The following is a 16,681-nucleotide window of genomic DNA, read 5'->3' as shown; positions in this document are numbered from 1 at the left end:
ATGGATTCACCACAGAAATTAGACGGAGAGAAAAAACCTTCATTCAGTCATTTAGCAGGACGTAAACTACAAAATGTCAAATATATTAATGTCGTGCCTGATAATTATGTTATTGTATAGGGTGGACCTGGAAGAAACATCTTTAGAAACTCCACAAGATCCCAAATAAGATACCAGACAAATAAAAGTCTATTTTACAAAGTATTAATCAATTATTCACCGTAAAAGCATTAAAATTAAGTTATTTTTTTAAATAAAATACATTTTTCTCAAAGATAGCTTCAGTCTTTTCAGTGTCTTCGATATTTTGGATTAATTTCTGGATAGTGGGAGGAAGTGGAGACGCGTCATCCATCTTCATTTACAGTCGATATTGTGGCACAATTAAAAATGGAATAATCAGGACAATAAAAACCAAACCTAGACAGTTGTGTCTTTCTACTGACTAATTTAATTTCATATCTATAGAGTGAGTAATAAATCAACACTGAACATTACGTCTGTGACAGAAATACGACACGATCGTGTACATGTACTCACTGCTGTGTAGCTGTGGGGTAACTTAGAGGGGTTTAGTTTGCCAACCTGCCAGTGTGTGTGTGTGTGTGTGTGTGTGTGTGTGTGTGTGTATCAATCAAAGCGTCTGTCAGTCAGTCGACAAGCTGCAGAGATAAAGAGAAAAACCTGCTCTCAGAATAGAATCAGCTGTTGTGTTTCACTCTCACTCGTCATTCGACACAGATAGAACCAGGTTTTCTTTGCGGCAGCAGTCAAAATGAAAGGTGGCGTTCCTACAGCGCGGTTGTGAGGTGCGACGCCCGGGCCTGACGAAGCTCCGTCCTCCCTCTGAGCCACGTCCCCTCTCCACCGTGATTGCCCTCTCGAGACATCTCGTGCGGCTGATCTGAATGATTCAACCTGGTGCAATCCCAACCCTTTAAAAAAAAAAACGGCCCCTCCAGTGTTTGGGTTAAAGAAATCAAGTGAGGAGAGGAAGTTAATTTTGTTTTCACTCATTTCACCTCTGAATGTGGCCCCGGGCGGACGCAGGGTAACGAGAAGTGAGGCTGGTTGTGATAAAGGCTATCTGCAGTTCTCTCTCCCCCACAATGCACCAGCACAACGACTGTTCGGGGGTCATTTGAGATTCATTTAACGTCTGTTCCATAGACTGGAAGAGGTATTCACACATTGTCTCAATTAAACCTGCACATATTCACAGTAGTATGTTTTTAGCTCTTTAAAAACATGAAGTTTTGTCCAAAGCACCTCACAACAATACTTCTTATAAATGCATCCGTCGGATTTTCACTCCTGACAACACTTGTGTGTAAAGAAGTTGTTTGTTTACTAGGAACCAAGTGGATCCATGAAATGTACATGTGATTATTATCTGCAGGTATTTTCAGTGGAGGAAAGTAAATAATAAAACAACTGAGGTACTTTTCACCGTACTACGTTCATCTGACAGCTCTAGCTACTAGTCAGTCTAGTACTTTGAGTAGAAGTACAGGAGGAAGGAAGAAATCAGGGTGTTGACGTCCTCTTTCGTCCCGAGCTGCCACTGAAAATGACTTCCTGTCTGCTACGGCTTTACAGCTGAGCAGATGTGAACATCTGGATTCACAGGAGCTCTGGTGTGAATTTATGCGAGTCCGTGGCGTTTCCAGCAGACTACACTATTCTTCTCTGCTGTGTTTTGTGTATACATTAGCGGACATGAATGAAAAGGAAGACAAATCGGGGGCTTGGGGGGGAGTGAAAGAAAAGAAAGGAGCGACTGATAGGATCAGGAGAAAGAAGCCAGAGGTTGTTAAAGGTAATGAATTTATACCTGTGTCTGTGCAGCCTTTGTCGTTTATAATTGCCGCTGTGTTCTTCAGCGGCTGAGAAATGCCAAAGAGGAGCACTCAAACAAAACACCTGCCCCTGCTGTTATTTTACGACAATATTTCCTCCCTGACAATCCCGTCTCGGGCTTTCACCGGCTCCCCCGCCAAGAGTCTGCGAGAGAAAGGCGCGTTTTTTTTTTTGTCGAAGAGGGAGAAGGGCTACCACTCGGGACACAAAAGGGAAAAGTGGTGACATTATGATGAGCCCGCGATGTTAATTAAAATAAGAGAGAAGAGTCCATTCAGCGACGTTTCACTGACGCGAAACAATAAGCTTTTGTGTTAAGAGAAATGTGATTCGTGCGACATGAGCGAAGCAACGGACATGTCCCTTAAATAAGGAGCTTTTCAGTGAAACGTCACTTCCCCACCAGGATCCAGGCTTATGTGCTGATGGGTTTATCTGAGGTGAGGCGTTACACCGCATCTCATTCTAGTCCCTTTGCTTGTCATTTAAGCGTTTTGTAATTGGTACTGTATATCACACTGCTCTGTGTGTTTCTTGTCATTTAGGTCTCTGTTATCCAATTCAGCTTTTCCTTTGCTTGTCATCTTTTTATTTAAAGAGGTGATGTTTGATATTTTTCTTTCACGGGGCCCTAAGGGTTTGTTTTGTTTCACGTCAAGAAAATTTATATTTCTGACGTGCCGTATCAGCGAGCATGTAAACACTGTAAGCCAATCTGTGCGTTCGCCTTCAAGTGTTTGGGTGTCGGCGGATGTCAGGCGTGCATTCTGTCACTTTCTATCTCGTATTCATTGGCAGGATGAATGCATTAAGACACACAATGCTTTTTTTCTATATCGCTGCTCTCCTCGGGCTGTGTGTGTGGGCACCAATCAGTCCAAAAATACATTAAGACAAGTCGTGAACTTCCCGGCGTCTTGGGCCAACGCGAGCCGAGGTGGGAGAGTGTCTCTAAAACGGCTCGGTAATGTTTAGATGCGGTGATTCAGGGCGACATTAAGAGGCGTTTGACTTCCTCCCGCTGTTAATGATCCACTTGCCGGTGTGAACGGGGACATTATGGTGTTGAAATATGGAAAACTTCGTGAATGGAAAGCACCAACACCACAGGGTTCACCTGTAAAACGGCCTCTTATCCCTTCGTCGTTATTCCACCGTGCGGAGGAATCACTGGGAGTGTGGTTCCCTACAGATCGATCCTCACACATCTACAGTTCATTTAAAGATGTGTCTGCAGGTTTAAATGTTACAACAGCTGCTGCTAATGGCCACACTGCCCCCCGATTTCCAGTCGTACTGCCCTGTATCGTCCGTATTCGTGAGCTTTCAGAAGACATTAGCGTTGAGCTCAAAGCAACGCTGGCCCTCACGGAGCTGTAAAAGTGTAAAATCACGATCTGAACACCGTATTCACAGAATCACTTAAGACAAGTTCTGTGTTCCTCGGCCATAGATTCTCTTCAGTCTTTGTTCGAGCTTCTGAGACGTTATCTTTATCTTCAGGATCCAGCTTCCGTCCATCACTGCCGCAGACCTGGATTTCTTTGGTGTTTTAAGTTGTCACATTCTCTTCATTATCATTTTTATTATTGTTGTTGTTGTTATTTTGTCTACCTGATGTACCGCAGTACAAAGACTGTATGGATTCACTTTGATATGACAATGATGCAAATAAAATGATGGCTTGAAATGACAGGAAACTACAATGAGCTGCTGCTTCTCTGAAAAACAGAACTGGGCCAATTTATATACCGAGTAATTATCAGTATTTTTCTTCCAGCCTGCGCGGACACGGCAACTTGACAAGTGAGAGGGTTTCATTTTCCTCTCGGTTCTGCTGTTTTATTCTATGGTTAACAAAATACTATAAAGTAATAAAATATTATTATTTGACGCTGACCTTTCTTCCCCCTTTTCAGTCCAGACCTGCTAACCGCCCGTCGCACACGCTAAACGCCACACGCTCCATCAAAACCAGGATGATGGACAGTAATAGCAGGTTCAAGCCTCGCTGAAAACTTGCAGCTTAAAAGAAAAAAGGCACATTCATTTGCTTAAAGTGCTGCCTTCTCTTTTTGACTCTCAGAGGTGTCTAATTACTACCTTTTAAAAAACGAGTATTTCAACCACGAAATATCACTTCCTCAAAGTCTCTTTTTTAAAAAAAAGGGGAGACCTGTCTCGAGTCACTGAAATCACCGCCTGGGGGATGGAGAAAAAAAAAAACCACACACAAGCGCCTACGAGGAAAATGATCAATCTTGTTTGATGAAACGCACCAGAAGGAAAGAGGAAGTGGATACAAGCAGGAAAGCAGCGTGTGGAGGTGGAAGGGGTGGACGGATCAACACATGCACCAACCAAGCTTGAACTCCGCAGTCGTGCAAAGCAGTTTTTTCAATTTGAGCGAAAAAGTATTTGCTTTTTAACTCGAGGGAGGCTTCACCCGACGTTACCAAACATTAAACAATGTTTTGGTCTAACCTCGACCCCGATTCTTCTTTCCAAAGTTAACTCATGTGCATATTTTCGGACTTTTATCAGCGTAGCGCCCGCGCTCTCTTCAGCTCGGGCGGCTCTGACTGCTCGCGCTCCCCTGCCCTGCGGTCTGCTGGCAGCACCGGCGTCTACACATATGATAAAGAGAACGCAGAGTTGAAAAGAAAATCAAGAAAGCAAGGGAAGTCTGACAGGGAGCATAAGTGGTGCAAGGCGCCGCAGAAGTGGATGAAGCTGTAGGTGGTGGTGGTGAACACTTGGTTAAAATACACTCTGCAACTCCGTGTTTCCTCTGGAGAGACAGAGCAGCGAGTGCATTTTCCTTTCACACAATAAACAACATAAAACGGCTCTTTCCTTCCTCTCTTCTCTAACTCGATGCCTTCGCCCCTTTAGGACGCTGTGGGTAAACAAAGTGTGTAATGTTTACTTGGCTGCGGTCACCTGGGAACCTGTGAGCAGTGGCTCCGACTTGTTTCGGCATCAGGTACATCTGAGTGGTCTGCGGGATCTGAAGGTATCAGGGATGGCGAGGAAGGAGTGGAGGATGGCGGCGGCAGCGGTGGAGGGGCGGTGGTAAGACGGGAATCGATTCCGAGCTCTTTCAGGCTCACTTCCCCGGCTGTGCAGCTGCTAGCAATTACCTGAGAGGGAAAGGAAAGACTGTGAAGTAACCCAGCGCTGAAGGCCTCTCCTCGGCTCGCACCCCGAGGCTCTAATTACTTCACCAAAAGCCTGAATATCTGTCAGAACCAATCAGAGGCAGCCAGGAAACAAGAACACGGCAGAGCATTCATTTGTTTGCGAGGAAAACACTCGCCAGGTACTTAGCACTGAATCAATGTTTGATTTATTAATGCGCGTATGCAGGTCAGAGCACCGAGCTTTATTATGACAATTCTCCCGCTCGCAAATAAAAGCTGTGGAAAATAAAATGATCAGAAGGAATCGCTTTTTGTTTTGTTTCCCTCGTTTGCAGGAGATTTGAGTCGTGTGCGAGAGAGGAAGTGAGAAAAGTTCGTCGGGAGTTGTCGGCAAAGGGCAAAAAGTAAAGTGAAGCAAACAGGAGAGGTGCTACTTCCAGATGATAATCTTCATTCATGTGTCCTTTTCCCAGACTCTCCTTTCCTCCCCCCTCTTCCTCCTCCTCTTCATCTCCTTGGTGGGATTGGCTTTGGAGTGCGGCCGTCCCCCCCGCCATATGCTTGGCGCCACTCGTCTTTTAGAACCACTTTGTCACTCTCCCTGGTTTGGAGCTACACTTTGAAAGCGATGTCGCCGGATGCAAAACACCCGGGGAAGGTGGGCCGGCACCAGACAATGATTAATACGGCTCTCAGCCATCTCCTTGAAGGAAATCGAGGCATCATTGCATCGCGGTAGAATTACTTTGGTTTAGAAGGAAGGAAGGGGATGAGAAAGCAGCACCATAATTCTTTGAATCGCCATATACGGATGTTTTTTAATTAAAATGTTTAGTGCAAACACATTATTCACAACCTTGAATTGCGCGGGCGAAACTTATACTTTATGCATCGGGGGAAAGTGTTGAGACTTTGTCACATCCATGAAAGCCTCATCTTGATTTCCCCGCCGTTCCTCCAAGGTTGAGCAGGTATTTTTACACCTTCCACTTGAGTTATAGAGTAATAAATGATGAGAATACATTTGCAGCACTTTTCTAAACTTTGGGCTCCTGCGGAGGAGAGGGGGACGCGGTGAGAAACAAACGCCGGCTGTCGTGGAGGTGGAAGGAGGGTTCTTGTCTGGGAATGTCGGGGGTGTGCTGATGCATTAAAGGAATCTTAATGAAGTCTCTGTGCACGACCTGGTCACTCTGGACATGAGGTCGGGGATCAATGGGCTCTGCTAATATGTGTTAATGTAAGAGAAGGCTAATTAAGACCAACAGGACACAGTGATGAAGGTGTAATGCAGCTGCCCTGCGACGGGGGAAGGTGTTGACTTACATGTTCGCTGTGGAAACATCTGGGAGGCCGTGATGTCGTCTTCACACCTGAGGAAGACATCATGGTGTCATCACAATGTGAACACAGCTACAAACACCGGGACAGAGTTTAGAGCTGCAATCCTCTTTATCATCGCTTCGTTTGTTCATTATTTTCTTTTCACAGACGAAACCTCAGTTGCGGTGCCATGCAAATGAGAGCCACGCAGCCCATACTCCATCACACATATCATTATAAACCTCTGCCCCACTTCAAAACCCCTGCTACCAATAATCAATCTTTCCATGTTGGGGAATAAAATGCAAAGCGCTGAATTAACAAGCGGGCGTGACAGGCTGATTATTGATTTAATGTCAGCGGCTGGCTGGCACATACATCTCTGAGGCGCAGCGCACTATTAAAACGTCCTAACTAGGGTAATTGCATTAGACACCTTTTTATACCACTTTGTGTGGCTAATCGGCGTGTAATAAGGAGCGAGGGGAGACAGGAGCCATTCGCTGAGTCAGTGGCCGAGCGATGTCACATCTGAAGGTGGAGATAAAGAGAAGTGGTGACAGAGGGAGGACAAACACACATCATCACTCTTGACTCTGCACATTGATCCTGATGACGGACGGAACTTACTGCTAATTTCCCTCGGAGAGAAACCAAATGACAGGAACTTATCGTTTCTTTCTTTTAAATACCGCATAATAAATCTTTGCTTTAAAAAGGTCCACGGTCAAGAAGGGAAGGAAGCAGCAGCTCCCACTTCAGACTGTCCTGCAGCATCAAGTACAGAGTCCCTGAAATATCCAACTGCGTCACCGCAGCAGCTTGATCGTGCTCCAGGCCTGGACGACTTCCTGTTGCTCGCTGAATGAAGATGTGAAAACTTCAGCGTGGACCCCCGACGAGGCCGCCTGAAAGGGAGGAGGGGGGTGGAAATAGGGGCAGAGAGGAGGGAAGGAGGTGGCCAGGTGCCAGGTGCTCCGTGTGACGGGACTCCCCATCGTCAAGGAGACATGGGTCAGGGGGCATGCGGGGGGGAGGGGAGCGGTGCTCTGGGAGGGCGCGTGCTCCGAGCAGCGGGGGCGGCCGGGCTTTGGCATGAATTGCCCGCCCGCTGAGCCGCTGCTTTGGGGATGCTGGAGGAGAGGTCACGTACCCAGTGGCCCTCAAACGCACACACACACTCACTCAGCAATAACAAGGAGGCTCTGTGTGCGCCGAGCTAGTCACAACAGCTATTCTGCATTTAGCACAAACACACACACACACACACACACACACTTGGAGGGGATGAATTAGGTCGGCTTCGCTGGTCAAACAGGACAGCTCTCTCCGCAGCAGGGCACTAAACACAAATTATTCTCACTAGAATGCCTCTAATATCAAAGAGGAGAGGGACAATCAGCGGCTGGACCTCCAGCGCTCAGACTGTCCCGCCGCTCAGTGTGGCGCCGCATAAGGCACCTTGTCCGGGAAAGCACCTGGACACAAGAACACTGCGGACGAACGGACAACGCTACAGCCCGCTGCAGAAGACTGAGGTCAGCTTCTTTGTCATTCAAAGATTAAGCTTAGATACTTAAATGGAGAAACTGTGGAAACTATTGTACATCAATGATGCCGTGCAGGACTAAACTAGTAATGTTAGTTAATCTTGTGAATTATAAATACACATACATGTATTTTAAAAGGTTTGAGATGTAGATGGAAAAACTGCCATGTGATAAAAAATGTAACGGCCGTAGATCTTGTTTACAACATTAAAAATCACACTTTTATATATAAGCCTTTATTAGACAAATATATATCTTTCATTGGACAAGATCTCCTTCACAGACTACTCACTTTCAAAGGTCGCCATCTTGGATACGTAGCAGAACAGGAAGGACCACCAACATATTCTCAAACTTGTAGGCGAGCACGTGGCATCTGAAACAAGTTCACGACAAAGTAAAACGTTCATGTTAGATATTTTGGTGGGTGACAATGACCCTGATTGGCTGATAGCACCAGCTACTTTAATCACAATAGAAGAAATGTGAAAAGATATTCGCAATTTACAAGTCAGGAGATGAATTCATTGCAGAATTTGTTCCAGATTTACAGAATGGATGTGGAAACTTAACCGACTCAATATTCACGTCTCTTTGCCAAAGTCAAATACTCAGATAAGTGTTTATTATTCAGGGAAGAAAACAAGCACTCTTGGTTAGTAATGACGGAGGATCATGAACCTCCCCCTCACCATGACACTGCTGCTAAACTGGAGGCTTGTTCTCGCCAACGGTGCGTGATGATCTCACTCTGGCGGAGGAGGCCAGGAGAGGAACAGTGAGGCCTGGCCGCGCCGCTCGGTGATAAACTGAATCAAAGGCCAGAGGTGGCTGCGTCTGCCTCCAGCCGCCTGATTGCCAGAGACCCTGGATCCCTGCCTTCATCATCCGACAACCTGCGAGAGAGAGACTCATTCATTCACTCAGTCCTCTTCCACACACCGCCGGGACCTCACCAACACCTCGCCACGCAATGAATCAAACACTGTGCCAGGAAAGAACACAAACCCCCACGCACAATCACACACACACACACACACACACACACACACGTGAGCGGCACATCCACGATTGTCAGCGAAGACAAAAGAAAGTTTGCTGACGAGTTTATGACTTTTTCCGAGGGCAAATTGCCGCAGCAGATGGATGCACAGCAGTAACAATCCGGCACGACGTTTCTTTTTGATATCTAATCACGGCAGACGTCAACAACGCCGTCCTTATTATGGCGGTAATGAAAACCGAATCAGTCTCACACGGATTAATTTGTAAAAGAGAAATAATTAAGACAAAGGTCCTGCATCAGGCAGACAAATCAGAAAGACAACAAAGTATGATGCGTGACAGTTTCCCGGCGTCCTCCCGCGGTGATGCAGGCCTGTCCTTTGTGTCATGACTCGTCGCTCTCTGGCATTAATCAGAGCGTCGTCCTATCTTGTTAGGCTGAGCTGGGAGATGATAGGGAGACTGCAGGTCTTTAATCAAGGTTAGAATAATCTGCGATGGTAGCTGATTATAAAGCTGATCATCAGCAACATATTGTCACCTCCTAATCATCCAAATAAACAGAGAGACCTGCCCTCAGCCCCACATGGAGGAATAAATTACACGTGCCCACATGCATGTGCACGCTGTAAAAACACACACAGGAACGTCTACACACGTGCACGCTCAGATACGCAATCTGCAGCACGCAGCACTTTTACATCAAATACTTTTTAATGCAAATATCACATTTTGCGGAGCCTTTTGAAATTCCCTGCCTCTCAGCGATTGAGAGATGAACACACAGCCGCTAAGAAACCGTCGGCTTGAAAGACATCCATCAAGACAGCAGATAAACAATGAAACGGCTCCTCTGAAGTCGATGATATCCTCAACTTCTTTCTAATCTACTTTCATGTGCTTTGTCTCCTTTTTTTATTTACTCCCTCTTTTATTTCACCTCTCCCGGGGTGAGCCTCTCCTCTCCTCTCTCCTCCCTCTCTCCCAGAAGCTCATTACCTTGGGACCGAGTCTTGGCTGTTTTCAACACAGCGAAATTATAACACGCCCGGCGACGGCACTCGTTAGCAGGCTTGTCAATCATCGGAGCGGGCAGGGGGAGAAGCAATCGGCGCCGGGGTCAGCGATGAAGATGTTCATTCTCTATTCATCCATCACATCTTCCGGGAAATCAATTTACACCGCATCAGCGTCACAGTGCCTCGACAACAGCGGTGATATGAAAGAGGAGGGAAACAACTTCTGAGGGAAAGACAGAGGAGAGTGGTAGATTCGTTTAGATACAATCTAATAAACGTCACTCATCTTGTTTTTTTCTTTACCGTCACCTCCGGGTTACCTGAATCCTTTGTCCTCCACTGGAAATTCTGATCATAATAACTTTTATCAACAGTCTATTTTGAAGGAATAGCTAAGTTAGCGCTTACTAGTTAGCAACACGTTTATCTTCATCCCGCCATAAGTTACTCGACCTCCTTCCTTAAATGTGCTTCCTCTTCCCATGTCCCCGTTACTTATGTATTCTCTTTGCCAGGTGGCAGGTGACGAGACAGAGACTCAGGATGTCGCTGCCGCTCACATTAATGTAGTTGTTGCTTTCGTGCAGATGTCATCTTCATGGTTCATTAACGCTGTTTGGTTTAGGGAAACCTGAAGAGCGAGCGGATGAAAGACAAAAAAGACAGGTAGAGATGGAAGGGACTCGGCGGCGGGGGAAAGTAATTGGCAACGTAAATGAACCCCGATGTCGCGCTGACACTGTCCACGGGCGCAGACTGCAGATGAAAACGCCTTTGAACAGCGATTCTGTGCAGGACATGGCGGCTTTGAGGAAACCTGAAGTGCGAGGTGGGAAATAGTCAAGTAGAAGGAAGTGACAGAGCAGGAGAAGGAGGACGGCGTGCCAGTTTGTGTGCATGGAAGCGAAGACGGGCGTGTGTTGCCAGGAGTGTGTATTGTGCGAGTGTGTGGGTGCTTTCATTCCAGGAGATGTCATGCTGCTTGAGCAAACGGTTCTCCGTTAAGGCCATCCACCGCCTGCTGCCGGCGCCGCCACCCCTGCTGTACCCAGCCAGCCTCGTGCCAACGCCTCCGACACGGCGGCCGCCAATGCCAGGAGCCCGCCTGCCCCTCGTCTCAGCAGAGCAGATGTCACTCAATTGCCCTCCACCTCCCACGAAAAGATGCACCACCACCGCCACCGCCACCGCCACCAACTCCTCGCCTCCCTGACAGGCAGCCGTGCTGGCATGCCAAGCAGGCGACACCCAACGTGTGAAGAGAGAGGGGTGGCGGGCATATCGACGGGACGGTGAGGGGGAGGAAGGGAGGAAGGAATGCACAGTGTGGGAGCGTTGTCGATTTTTCGCACTCCCTCCATCGCCTCCCCCTCAAGCCCGTGAGGCGCCCACCTCTCCCGAACAAACACCACCGCTACGCACATGCCACATGCACAGGCTCACAAACACATGCACAGTCCTCCTCTCTCCCCCGCCCCGCCTCACCCCGTTTCTCTCCCCCGTTTAGCAAAAAAAGAGACACACTTTCCCCTCTTTCTCCCGAGATGACACCCCCTGCAGGCCTTTGGAATATTCTAATTCTGTTTCCCTAACTCTTATTATGTGTAGAGTGTGTGACATGTGAATTGTAATTAGTCGCTCTGGGGTGAGCAGAGAGCGAAACCCCCACCTCGCAAGAAAATAGAACCAAAAAAGGAAGAAGAAAAAAACACTGGAGGGCGAATAATCTTTCCAAATACCCCATCCAATTTTAACCCCCCAATCACCACCTCGCGCTCCTGTCGCAGACTTTGATTGTCGCACATGCTGTAGGTGTACGCACACACTCCCTCAGCCCTGCAGCGCTCTTTGTTTCCCCTTCCAGCGCTGATCCCAGACCACTCACCTCCTCCTCCGTGCACACGGTACAGTAGCGTGCCTCCTTCACAGCGTCATGGATCTTATCTGCAGGGGAGGCCTGTATCAATAACCTCGCAGCCTCCGGTTCCTCCAATACAAAGGGCCCGGGCGACAGGGGCTAGCTGTAGGGATGGGAGATAATGGGATTGAGGTGGTACTTAAATCTCAGCGAACCACGGCAGCTCAAGTAATTAGTGGATGGGATCCATACTGGGGGCGCTAAGCAGAGCTAATGCTACCCTGGGCTCTGCCACTGGAGCAAAATTAGCAGTATGGGAATGTGTGGAGCTATCGCACAGATTATCTGCTCCGCTCGCAGATCTGTCTCTCCATCGTTCTGCCTCAACTTCAGCTTCGCCTCTCAGAGAAACCCAACAGGAAAAGAAAAGGGAGGAATCAGGCCAGGGGAGGGGTGAGTCGGGGGTGAGGTAAGGGGATTGTAATTTCACAGCCATGTCAGAAGAGCCAGCCGAGGCCCTGTCTTTCCATTGAGGCTTCATTAGGGCGAACAATGGACTTCCTGCCATCTAATTAGACGAGGTTAATGAGGAGAGGAGGGGCGGACAGTCCCAGCCACGCACGTGTCACGGGGGGGGGAGGTGGTCAAGGGGTCCTGGAGGTGTGAGGAGGGGGTCACCACGTGGCAATCTCACAGATTATCGGGTATTTGAAAAAGGAAACAAGGGACAGTGTCCGGGCTAAACACGCTGATGGGGGGGGGATGTAAACGTCACGGGCGTCACAACTTAACCTTAACTTTATTGATCCCTGAAGCAAAAACAGAGTCAGTCAGACTATGATGCTAATGAATACAAGAGAAGACGTAGATATTGAGAGAAGTGAACACAGTAAAGTGAAAAAATAAATATTAAATTAAAACGTCAGTGCTGAGAATAAATGTTAAACTTAAGATACCAATAATTATAATCAAATTAAAAGTACTATAATGACATAGATCATTCTTAATAATGAGTGATTATATTTTTGTGCTAGACAAAGACTTTTTCTCTTTTACTTAAAGAGAATAAGTTGCATCACTGGTTTAACAGTTTAAAAACTGAATTTGCGGGTGATGGCCGACTTCCTGAAGGTTGGACCATCGTTACACTTCAGTGACTCTATCAGAAAGTGGAAAGATGAACTTAGTTTGATGCTGAGCGTTTCTTTCAGACTGGTAAGTTGATGCTAAAAGTAAATGTGCAGCAATAGAAACAAATGACTCACGTGCAGCCGCTTTAATCACAGGTGAGAAGAAGATGTTGCAGAAGACTTATCGAACATCACAACCCCTGAAGGAGAAGAAAACACAACGTAGAATCAGCTTGTGAACTAACTGCGGTTAGTAAATTCCACAACAACACAACGTGCTACTCGTTGTGTTGTTTGCTGTTAAGAACACAGCTGATTATCTGTTTTAGAGAAAAGGAAGAGGAGTGTGAATCCACCATTAGAGATGTGACAGACACAGGAACGGGTTTATTTGTGTCGTAGCAGCAGGAGCAAACGTAAAGAAACTAGTGTTTTGATTTTATGAGAGGATTGTAAACCAGACAGATAGAAAGTCAACTGGATAGACGACTAGATAGATAGATAGATGGATAGATAGATGGATAGATAGACAACATATAGACAGGCCGACAGACAGATATATACTATATTCTACAGTTTACTCAGCCGCAGCTCTTTTCATTTCCCAGTAGAAACGATGCCGCCGCCGCCGCCGCAGCTGACATGCGCGAGCAAAATGTTAATCAAACAAACCCCATTTCTCCTCAACAGCTAAACCAAACAAACGGGCCTCAACTTTTCCATTCAAGTCGGAATGACAGCGTAACACAACACAACAGCAGCGAACGCACTTTTTCTTTATTCAGGGAACGTCAGCCGCGCGCTATTCTGTTGAAAATATCAACTTCAGATGTTGATGGGAGGAAAAAAGACGGGCGTTTTGTCTGCCTTTGTTGGTTCGGGCTTGATATGCTGCCTTGAGCCTTTCAAGCCATTTGTTAGACTCAATTTCTTCCTCTGTTACATCTGCAGATTACGTTTCAAGCAAACAACGAACAACATGAAGGCACAGAGGCGCTATTATGGTGAGAGAATGACAACTTGCATAGGAAGAGAGCGAGAGGAAATACAAGAGAAGGATGGAGAGAAAAAAGAAAAGAATTGACGTAAAGAGGGCCAGGAAGACTGGGAAGAGGCGGGGATATAAGTGATGAGACACTACAGTGATGGGATGTATGCGTGTGTGTATTGTAAATGCATTCATGCAGGTTATGCAAATGTCGGCGCTTTGATTCTCTGGTCTTAAACATAGTCTCCCTCTTATTGTCGTCTTTTCTTTGACTCGCACTCCTTGTTTTTTTCTGCCTTCCGCTGTGTTTTTGTTGATTAAACGTTACAGACAAGTGTTTCGGCTAAACTTGAAGTCTGAGTAGTGATTTGAGGACGTGTTTACATGTGATGTGTTTTCCCTGTCCGTCCATAACGCACAACTTTACCACAAAACCTCATTAAGTGAGTTTCGTTTGGCAGCAAAGCACGAGAGAAGGTGCAGGAGATGTTGTTTTTGCCCCAAAAAACGAGAACATATACAGTGACAACCTGTTTTCTAAGAGTAAACATGGAAAGTTATGACATATCCAGGAGGAGATATTGCAATTTCCAATTAGAAAGTCTCTATGTAGCATATCCCTCCGCCAAGGCCAAGAACTCCTCTACCTGATTGTCTAGTTCTTATAAATATCAAAGAAGAGTAAAGTTGAGTAAAGTAAAATTCAACGATTAGCACAAGTGTAAAGGAATAAAATCTGATGAAGTATTTCAGATTATTAGTTACATGTTCTGATTTGAACAGCTGTAGCTCCACCCACTCAGGTGCAGCTCAACCAATCAGATTCCTGCACCAGCAGTTGTTCCATGTATTGAAAGTAGATCTGTTTTTTAGGGATATAAACAATATTGTTTGCTTCTCTTCTGGTTCAGTTTTTTAAATTGCAGATACTTTTAGTCGATATTTACAACATGTTAATTCAGGTTTGACTTTAGAATCCCCCGATGGAATAAATCTTGGGTTTATCCTGCTGCTGTTTCGTGTGTTAAAGGTGCTGCTGCTGTTTTTAAGTCCCATGTATTGATTTCTAGTTTAAATATTAAAATTTGGAGCAAGAAGCAGAGTTTGATGAGGCCATCGGGAACCTTGTTATGTCTTTGGGATTATCGGGACACTTTCACCCCTGAATCCATCACAAATGTATTTTTAATTCATCTCCTCGTGTTCCAATCGCTTCTCCACTAACAAATAAACAAATTAAACCAAAACCCCAGACATGGATGTGTCACCCTGATCTGGTTTAAGCCTAACTGAGCTATCTGGGGGTCAAAAAACAATCTTCCCCAATTAAGAATCAGACATTAGCTGTGGTGTGATCTCACCCCGCTGATGAATTTGTTCAGTGTTGTTTTTGTGCTTTCAGGCCTCGAGGAACATGCATCCCCGAGAAAAATCCTGGATCCCCAGCGAGAGTGAGACCGAAGTCCTGTTTCCATATTCCACAGCTCCACATGCTGTGAGTGCGCACACTTCAATGAGGAGGATCACTTGCTACAGAGCGGCTGACGAGGCCCGTGTTCCTGCTGCTCAACACAAACACACACTGCTTTAACCTGGATCGCCATCTAGTGATCGGATTCCGTACAGCTCCTCGCACCGACCTGCACCGGGGACAGATAAAAGGAATGATTATCAGGACAAATATAAACTATATTTATCTAATCATCACAGAAAGATCTCAGATTGCGAATCAATACAATTAAACCACTAATTTCCAAGTAAGGTTTTTCAGGGGAAATGAACAATAACACATAAGTTGTCTCATGTTATATTTCTGCTGCAGCCTTATATCTTTAAAACAGCGAAGTTCAGAACGGTGACCTTGTTTCGAGCTTTTTAATCGATGCAGTTTGAAATGGAGCAGATGTTGAATCGCGTTGTCGCCGCCTTGTATTTTCAAAAAAGGCAATTTTGAAAGAAACACGTACTCCAGATTGTTTCTGGCATTGTCCTAGTTCAGTACGATTTCTCAGGATTTAAGAAATACAACTTCGATTTTGGCTTTTTGTTAATACGCATTTGAATAGGATTTATAGGATTTGAAAAATACAGCATTGTTTTAAAGTTTCCGTCAGAATAACAAGTCTAATTCTGACATTTTTTAAATGCAGTTTTGAATGGGACGGATTCTTCGGCTTATTTCTAGTGTTGTAAGTTTTCAATGCATTTTATTTTTTATATATTTATTTAATATTTCATTAATAAAACATTGTTCTCAACTTCTGGCCAATGTGATTTTTAATGGATAAGTTACTGTGGCTCGTTGGTGTTGCATCATGTTGACATCGCCTCGCATCCCGAAAATAATTACGATTTATTTTTTTACAATAACATCACTAATAATGTTGAGGATTCCAGAAATCTAAACTTTTCTTAAAGGACCATCGACCACAACAGACGAAGCTGCTTGTTAGAAACAAAGAAGAAAATGTCAGCGACTTCGTTCTAGATGTTTTTATGCACATGTGCAGATTCCTGTATAATGAAAGTTTGCCCGAGTGCATGTACCATATACATATATATGCCACTTATACCTCCATATGGGTATGTGACTGTGTGTGTGTGTGTGTGTGTGTGTGTGTGTGTGTGTGTGTGTGTGTGTGTGTGTGTGTGTGTGTGTGTGTGTGTGTGTGTGCAGAGGCCATGCGCCTCACCTCTCTATAATGAAATCATGCGGGTCAGTGAGGCCGGCGAGGCTCGGGCAGGTCACCCAACAGATCGGAACTAAGCTGCTTTGACCCGGGCTGGTACTGCACATGGACGCAC

At 45.7% G+C, this 16,681-nt stretch overlaps 1 long non-coding RNA gene across 1 annotated transcript in view; it reads right to left on the bottom strand.

The window, feature by feature from the left end:
- LOC118103531 overlaps nt 1-15,384 on the bottom strand; it is a 97,276-nt gene extending 81,892 nt beyond the window's left edge. The window contains exons 1-7 of the long non-coding RNA XR_007032476.1: nt 15,238-15,384; nt 13,024-13,088; nt 11,786-11,921; nt 8,569-8,772; nt 8,169-8,252; nt 6,330-6,376; nt 4,804-5,003 (exon numbers count right to left, since the gene is read on the bottom strand). This is a non-coding gene — a long non-coding RNA (uncharacterized LOC118103531). The remainder of the gene's footprint in view (nt 1-4,803; nt 5,004-6,329; nt 6,377-8,168; nt 8,253-8,568; nt 8,773-11,785; nt 11,922-13,023; nt 13,089-15,237) is intronic.
- Nucleotides 15,385-16,681: the final 1,297 nt, after the last annotated feature.

The sequence above is a fragment of the Hippoglossus stenolepis genome, chromosome 24, assembly GCF_022539355.2.
Source record: "Hippoglossus stenolepis isolate QCI-W04-F060 chromosome 24, HSTE1.2, whole genome shotgun sequence".
Taxonomy (NCBI): Eukaryota; Metazoa; Chordata; class Actinopteri; order Pleuronectiformes; family Pleuronectidae; genus Hippoglossus; species Hippoglossus stenolepis.
Note: the sequence above shows the minus strand (reverse complement) of the source record. Positions and strands in the feature narration are given on the sequence as shown.